The 7,437-nt window shown below is 39.0% G+C and overlaps 1 pseudogene; it reads right to left on the bottom strand.

Annotated features, from left to right (window-relative positions):
- Positions 1-2,454: 2,454 nt before the first annotated feature.
- Positions 2,455-3,185, bottom strand: LOC122737012 (annotated as a pseudogene).
- Positions 3,186-7,437: the final 4,252 nt, after the last annotated feature.

Here is a 7,437-nt window from a genome sequence, read left to right as displayed (position 1 = left end):
GCTAGGTGGTGCAGTGGATAAAGCACCAGCCCTGGGTTCAGGAGTACCCGAGTTCAAATCCAGCCTCAGACACTTGACACTTATTAGCTGTGTGACCCTGGGCAAGTCACTTAACCCCCATTGCCCTGCAAAAAAAAAAAAGAAATGATGAACTTGATGATCTTAGAAAAACACAGATAGACTTACATGAAATAATGAAGAGCAAAATGAGCAGGACCAAGATTACACCATATACAGTTACAGCAATATTGCTTTAAGAACAACTTTGAGCAACTAAGTCATTTTGACTATTATAAATACCCAAATTAAGGACCCATGAAGGAAGATACTACTTACATCCTGAGAAAGAACTGACAAATAGAATTATGTATAGAATCATTTCACATATATAAATATAAACATATATTAGGTTAAGGGAGGGAAAATAAAGTTACATGATAACTTTATTATATATTTAAAAGGAATAGCAAGTTGTACATAATGGATTTGCAGTTTCATATGTAATCATCTTTTTTTCTCTTCTACTATGTTATGGAAATGCTTGTTTCATTTCTTAAGTTCAGAATAAAATAAATAGTTTTTTAATGGGTCTTTCAGTACTGTCTCTATAAGTACAATCCAGGCAAGAAAATTACCTGATCTACTCACAGTACCCGGACAGGGGCATCCATAACTGTAGTGGAGTAAATAAGCATATCATTTGTCCTCTTTGAAAATGAAGGACAAGCAATAACCACAATTTCTTAAGTACCTATTATGTGCCAGGCACTATGCTAAGTGCCGGGGATACAAAGAAAGGCAAAACACCAACCTTGCCCTCAAGAAGCTCACAATCTAATGTAACAACATGAAAACAACCATATAAGAACAAGCTATACACAGGATAATATGAAATAATCAACAGAGGGAAAGGACTGGAATTATGAGGGATTGGGAAATACCTAGATTTTAACTGGGATTTGAAGGGTGACTATCATGGTCTCTTGGTACTATCTCTTAAAAACATCCAGCTACCTTTATTCCGACTCTATGCCCATCTTGGGATCATACCTACAGCTAAAAGGGAGTTCAGAAACCATTTAGTCCAACCCAGATGTTTTACAGATGTAGAAGCCAAGGGAGGTTAAGTGACTTTGCCCAAAGTCATGCAGATAGTTAGTTTCAGAGGTGAGATATGAAACAAAGTCTTCAGACTACAGAGTCAATCCTCTTTCCACAGCATCACTCCCACTTCTGATCTGTAATTAATTCCCAAGTAGATTTTCCTACTGGGAAGAGAATATACAAATTAACCAATATAACTATTCTTGCCACTAGAAAGTTATATTCCCCCATTACCAATTACCAATCAAGATACATCAGCATCTTGGTTTATCATCCAGGTTCTTGAGTCTGCTTAAAGACCCCTAGAACATAACTCTGACAAAACTGTTAAAGATGAATTTCTGAATCTGCAAAGCTGAGAATTAGAACCTAAACCTGGTGGCTCCACTAAGGTTCAGAAACCAAATGAGACTATGCCTAAAAAGATCAGACCATGTCACTGCCTTGTTCAATAAACTCCACGGGCTCTCTATTGACTCTAGGATAAATATCTGTGCCTCTGGTTAGTTTTTTTAACTCTTCATGATCTGCAGCCATCTTACCTTTCCAACCTTGTTGTTCATTATCCTCCCCTCCCAAGTTCTTTAGTCTAACGAAATTGGCCTTTTATCTCAACCTCATACATAGCACTCCATCACCCATCCTTGGTTGACCTCCATGCCTGGAAGATAGCTACAGTATAAACTCCCTCCATGCCTCCACCTCTTAGAATCTTCTCTTCCTTTTTTTTTTTTTTTTGTAACTGGCTTTAATAAATAGAACACAAAGACACTAATCTTGATGTAACTGTTCTGCAAAATATGCAGATGAGTAGGATTTTTCCTTTTAAAATATATAAAATGGGTCAGCTAGGTGGTGCAGTGGATAGAGCACTGACCCTGGAGTCAGGAGTACCTGAGTTCAAATCTGGCCTCAGACACTTGATACTTACTACCTGTGTGACCCGGGGCAAGTCACTTAACCCCAATTGCCTTACCAAAAAAAAAATTTTAATTAATTAAATAAATAAATAAAAATTTAAAAAAAAATATATAAAATAAGTAAGATGTGAAAATAGGCAGGTTTTCATTAAACAAAAGACTGAAATTTTTAAAGAAAAATGTTGATTTCAACATCATTTGAAGAAAGATATTGTTACCAATATTCACAGTTATTAAACAGATTTTTTTATTATTTTTGCAGGGCAATGAGGGTTAAGTGACTTGCCCAGGGTCACACAGCTAGTTAAGTGTCAAGTGTCTGAGGCTGGATTTGAACTGGGGTACTCCTGAATCCAAGGCCAGTGCTTTATCCACTGCGCCACCTAGCTGCCCCCTAAACAGATTTTTTAAAATTATATTTAGAAAACTTTTAACTGTCATCTGCTTCAAGGTTTACGTTGCTCCCAAATTTTGCATATAACTCAATTTTCAAATTGTTTGACAAATCGACTAAGTTAGATTGATTCAACTCTGGATTCTAATGTTTCAGTTTCATCTTGCAAATTTTTCTTAGCTTCTTCCAACATTTCCTGGGTTTCATCTTTAAAACTGCTAATGAGAAGGCAGCTAGGTGGCACAGTAGATAAAGCACCAGTCCTGGATTCAGGAGCACCTGAGTTCAAATCCCGCCTCAGACACTTGACACTAGCTGTGTGGCCCTGGGCAAGTCACTTAATCCTCATTGCCCTGTAAAACCAAAAAAACAAAACAAAACAAAAATAAAACTGCTAATTAAAACATCACCAATTTGATAGAGACTCATTAAACAATCTTCATCCACCATCATTATATCATCACAAGCATCTTCTAAATTTCAAAGCTATTTCTCTTTCTTTTTGGTGAGGCAATGGTGGTTAAGTGACTTGCCCAGCGTCACACAGCTAGTAAGTGTCAAGTGTCTGAGGCCAGATTTGAACTCAGATTCTCCTGAATCCAGGGCCAGTGCTCTATCCACTGTACCACCTAGCTGCCCCCAAGCTATTTCTTTTTAACTTTTATTTCAGTTTTTCTAGTATTCAGTGCAAATGTGTTCATTTTTTGTTAGTATTCAAAAGTAACATTCACATCTTCTGCAGCTGCCTTCTACATGGTGTCAGCCATCTTGGGAATCCCTCTCTTCCTTCAAGGTGCACCTCAAGCACCACCTTCTTCATGACTTTTCTGATCTTCCCAACTGCTGCTGTCTTTTCTCCTCCCCTAATACTTATTTTTATTTGTTCTCTTTATATTGTATGTGTGTGTGTGTGTGTGTGTACTTATGTAGGCGACAGGGGATTGATTTCCACCCCCAAGTTCAGTCGATATAGTGATAGAATGATGAAATGCTGATGTGCAATATCACAAAATCAATCTGGAGACATGAAAGGTCAAGAACTTCAAGGGAAATAATGGAAAAAAAGTTGGAATGAAGGAGATATAACAGTACCAGATTTTAAAGCCTACTATACAGCAAAAATCATCAAAACAATTGTTAAAAAATAGAAAGGTTGATCAATGGAAGAAATTAGTAAAAGAAACCCATAAACAAAAAAACATAACAGTACCATATTGATAAATCCAGGATCATTACTTACTGGTAGAAGGCTTCTCCATTTGATAAAAATTGCTGAGAAAATGGGAAAAGCAATCTGGCAGAACTTAGGTTTAGGTGAATACTGTATGCCATTTACCACAATAAACTCCAACCTAAATAGAAAAAGACAGATATGTTTGTTAAAAATAAGAGGATAGGGGGCAGTTAGGTAACTCAGTGAATAAAGCACTAGCCCTGGATTCAGGAGGACCTGAGTTCAAATCCGACCTCAGACACTTGGCACTTACTAGCTGTGTGACCCTGGGCAAGTCACTTAACCCTCATTGCCCTGCAAAACAAACAAACAAACAAAAAAAAGAGGATAACTTTTTTTCAGCTTCTGACTTACAAGATGACCAAGAAGAGGAGGAACAATGGGCGCGCCAAGTAGGGCCGTAGCCATGCGCAGCCCGCTGCACCCGCAACATCGCGGAAGCTGGCTGTCAGGGACATCTCGGAGGCCAGTGTATTCGGCTCTTTTGTGCTGCACAAACTATATGTGAAACTACATTACTGTTGTGAGCTGCAATTCACAGCAACTTAGTGAGGAATCAATCTCGTGAGGCAGGAAAGGATCGGACACCCCCACCCTCCTTCAGACCTGTAGGTGCTGCCCCCAGACCCTCTCCAAAGCCCATGTAAAGAGATATCTGTCTATCAAAATTCCTGAACTAATCAGAGGAAAATAAAATGGTTGGTTTACCTTAAAAAAATAAGAGGGGGCAACTAGGTGGTGCAATTGATAAAGCACTGGCCCTGAAGTCAGGAGGACCTGAGTTCAAATCCAACCTCAGACACTCAACACTTACTAGCTGTGTGACCCTTAACCCTCATTGCCCTGGGGGGGGGGGAAGAGGACAAAAGAAGGAGATACTTTTCACAACTATGACAAGGGGGAGAAGTCTTACCCAGACAAAGGATGGAGATGATCATTTTTTAAAAAAGAACAATTTTGGTCACATAAAACCAAATGGCATTTTTTTTTGCACAGGCAAAATAAATGCAATTAGAATGAGAAAAGAAACAATTTGGAAAAAATCTTAATGACAAATTTCTCTGACAAAGGGCCAATTTCTAAGATATATAAAAAACTCAATTAGTTGATCAAGAAGTATTTATTGAGCACCTACTATGTGCCAGGCACTGTGCTAAGTACTGGGGATACAGAAAGGCAAAAGATAGTCCCTGCCCTCAAGGAGCTTACAATCTAATGGAGGAGACAATATGCAAACAAAAATATATAAAGCAAGTTATATACAGTTATAAATAAGAAATAATTAAAAAAGAGAAGGCAACCTAGCAATACTACTACTAGGTCTGCATCCCAAAAGAGATAAAAAGCAAAAATGGAAAGGGCCTATATGTACAAAAATATTTATAGCAGCTCTTTTTGGTTGGCAAGAATTGGAAATTGATGGGATGCCCATCAATTGGGGAATGGCTGAAAAGGTTGTGGTATATGATTATGATAGAATACTATTGTGTTATAAGAAATGATGAGCAAGTTGTTCTCAGAAAAACCTGGATGAACTGATGCAAAGTGAATTGAGTAGAATCAAGAAAACATTATACACAGTTATAGCAATGTTGTAAGATGATCAATGGTGAATGACTTAGCTGTTCTCAGCAATACAATGATCCAAGACAACTCTGAAGGACTTATAATGAAAAATACTATCCATCCCCCACTATCCACCCCCAGAGAAAAAACTGATGAAGTCTGAATACAGACCAAAGCATGCTTTTTTTTGTTTTGTTTTGGGTTTTTTTGCGGGGCAATTGGGGTTAAGTGACTTGCCCAGGGTCACACAGCTAGTAAGTGTTAAGTGTCTAAGGCCAGATTTGAACTCAGGTACTCCTGACTCCAGGGCCGGTGCTCTATCCACTATACTACCTAGCTGCCCCCAAAGCATGCTTTTTTAAACTTTATTTTTCTTGGGTTTTCTTGGGTCTATGTTTTCTTTTATAACATGACAATTGTTTTATGTAATTGGGGGAAAATAAAATGCTAAATAAATTTTTAAAAGAAAAAGAGAGAAAACAACAAAATTAAGAGGGGTTGAGGAAGGCTTCTTGTAGAAGGATTTTAGTTGGGATTTAAAGAAATCCAGGAAGGTCAGTAATCAAAGCAGAGGAGGGAGAATGTTCCAGACATGAGAGACAACCAGAGAGAATGGAAGAGGCTGAGTGTCTTCTTTGTGGAATAGCCAGGAAACCATTGTAACTGGATTGAAAAATACACCTAGGGTAGTAACATTTAAGAAGACTAGAAAGGTGGGAGGGGTCCAGGTTATGAAGAGCTTTGAATACCCATTTTCTATTTGCTCCTGGAGGCAATAGGAAGTCAGTGGAGTGTATGGGGGTGGAGTGGGTGTGCTGAGATTGGATGTGTGTTGTAGGAAAATCACTTTAATGGATGAATGTAGTGTGGATTGGAATGGAGGAGAGGAGGCAGACATACTTGATACAAAGATATAAGAATAAGAGCCATTCTCCATTGTTGTTGTTGTTTATCCTTCATTTTCTTTTTTTTTCTTTTTTTTTGGTGGGGCAACTGGGGTTAAGTGACTTGCCCAGGACCACATAGCTAGTAAGTGTCAAGTGTCTGAGGCCAGATTTGAACTCAGGTCCTGCTGAATCCAGGGCCAGTGCTCTCTACCTAGCTGCCGGTATCCTTCATTTTCAAAGACCAATGACATCACTTTTAAGTGATGTCTTGACTTGTTCATGAATTGAATTTAAATGAGACAAAGTTTTGAGAGTCATCAGTCTCACTCCCTCTTACAGAGTCATCAAAGTCCAGTAGAAAGACAAAAGTCAGGACAACTGGTGACAGCCCAGGGTGCAATGTATGACCTTGCATCTTTTTTTTTTCTTCTTCTTCTTTTTTTTGGTGAGGCAATTGGGGTTAAGTGACTTGCCCAGGGTCACACAGCTAATAAGTGTTAAGTGTCTGAGGCTGGATTTGAACTCAGGTCCTCCTGAATCCAGGGTCAGTGCTCTATCCACTGTGCCACCTAGCTGCCCTGACCTTGCATCTTTGATATCTGACCAAGCTCTCTAAGTGCTCCATATAGATTGCTTCAGCGCTTTCATGGTCGTTGTAGCAAATTGTTCTCATCCACCCATCCCACTGGAAGAAGTCTTCACATGTTTGGGGTAGACATCCCCCTAACGCATGAACAGGGTTAAGGCCTGTCAGCTACCCTCGACCTGGTTTAGCCGGTATGCCAAGATGGGTTTTTACTGGGGTGGCCCCTGAGCATGCTACAACTTTTTGGCGCCACAGATGAGTTGGGTAACAAGTGAACACCAAAGGTGGGTGAGCAGCCCTGAAAATGGCTCAAGAAGCCCTCTCACAAAAGTTGCTAGTCCTCCCCGTACACCCCATCTACCCCATGCTCCAATAGATAAATGGTCAGACAATATGAATAGGCAGTTCTCAAATAAAGAAATGTAAGCTACTAACAACTGTGTGAAAAAATGCTCCAAGTCAATAATAATAAGAGAAATAAAAATCAAAACAGCCCTGAAGTTTCAGTTCATACTCATCTGATTGTCAAAGAGGAAAAAAAGAGGAAAAGAGCAATTTTGGGAGGGATTGTGGAAGGGCAGATATACTAGTGCACTGCTGGTAAAATGGTAAGTTTTTTCAACCAATCTGAAAAACAATATTAAAAAATCACTAAAATGTACATAAATTTTGAACCAGTGATACTAAAAGGCTCTTGCTCCAGGAGTTCAAAGGCAGTGGGAAAAGGGCCATATGTACAAGAATAT

The sequence above is a fragment of the Dromiciops gliroides genome, chromosome 1, assembly GCF_019393635.1.
Source record: "Dromiciops gliroides isolate mDroGli1 chromosome 1, mDroGli1.pri, whole genome shotgun sequence".
NCBI classification, from domain to species: Eukaryota; Metazoa; Chordata; class Mammalia; order Microbiotheria; family Microbiotheriidae; genus Dromiciops; species Dromiciops gliroides.
This window is presented reverse-complemented; position numbering and strand designations above follow the sequence as displayed.